The following is a 1071-nucleotide window of genomic DNA, read 5'->3' as shown; positions in this document are numbered from 1 at the left end:
CTTGTTTCTCCTTGTGGTAAGTACTCTCCTCTCTCTTTTGATATTTACCAAAGATTAAGTGGAACCTATCCGGTTTACTATTACTACTTTTGCCTATTTGCTTATTTTTGCTAGTGTAGTGTACCAGAAGTCATCTCTAGCTTGCCTGAACGTACCGTGTGCTTATCTCATTTGCCCAAAGTGAATGTAACAATATTTTTTAGTCATTTAGTGATTTAAAAAATTATATCTCCGTTATTTCTGTGGAAGTATATTTCGAAAAGTATTTTCTGACCACGAGTTGATCACTATTTGTAAATTACCTATGAATTTGAATTTTCATTTTGAGTAAGACTCACAATGAGATGAGTGAGAAATGAAATGGAATTCAAAAGAAATTTTCTTACTTTCACAAAAATCTTGAACGAGCTTTAGAGAGATTAGTGGGAAACATTCAATAGGAAGAAAAGCTTAACAAATTGCATAAAAAACTTCTAAAAGAATTTTGGAAAAATAAAAGGGCTTATTCTTGACAAGAATTCAAGTGGATTGAGAATAAGAGATTGAAAATAAATGTCATTTGATTGCTCTTCAATTGAGATGCCAAAAACTTTAGAAATAGCGATGTGATAATAACGATCCACATGAGCAATAAATGACAGCGTTGCTTCCGTCACAAAAATTGATGTTTCCTATATATAGAAATGTGAATGGAAATAAAAGCGGTTTCATTAAAACCTTAAATAAACAGGTTATTTGCATGTTGGTTAGGGGAAAATACATCGAAAGCCGCTTCCTAAAATAATTATTTGAAATGGTTGGTAAATATTTATTCAAATTGTATAAATATTATGTTGCCTGCCGATCATATTTTAATAGCAATCTTCTTGTAACCCTTTTCGTTGTCGGCCAAGCTTTCTTTAAAAAAATGAGAAAACAATTCTGTAAAGGAATTTTTAATAGCATGAATGCGAAACGAGTGAATTATTAGTCGAAACCAAGCGCCCAAGAAATCCTCAACATAACGATCTCAATTTCTCTTTCCCTTTGTTTCCGCGAAAACCCCCTTCTAAGCTTATTCGAGGGTAATTA

The sequence above is a fragment of the Photinus pyralis genome, unplaced genomic scaffold, assembly GCF_008802855.1.
Source record: "Photinus pyralis isolate 1611_PpyrPB1 unplaced genomic scaffold, Ppyr1.3 Ppyr1.4_LG7, whole genome shotgun sequence".
NCBI classification, from domain to species: Eukaryota; Metazoa; Arthropoda; class Insecta; order Coleoptera; family Lampyridae; genus Photinus; species Photinus pyralis.
Note: the sequence above shows the minus strand (reverse complement) of the source record.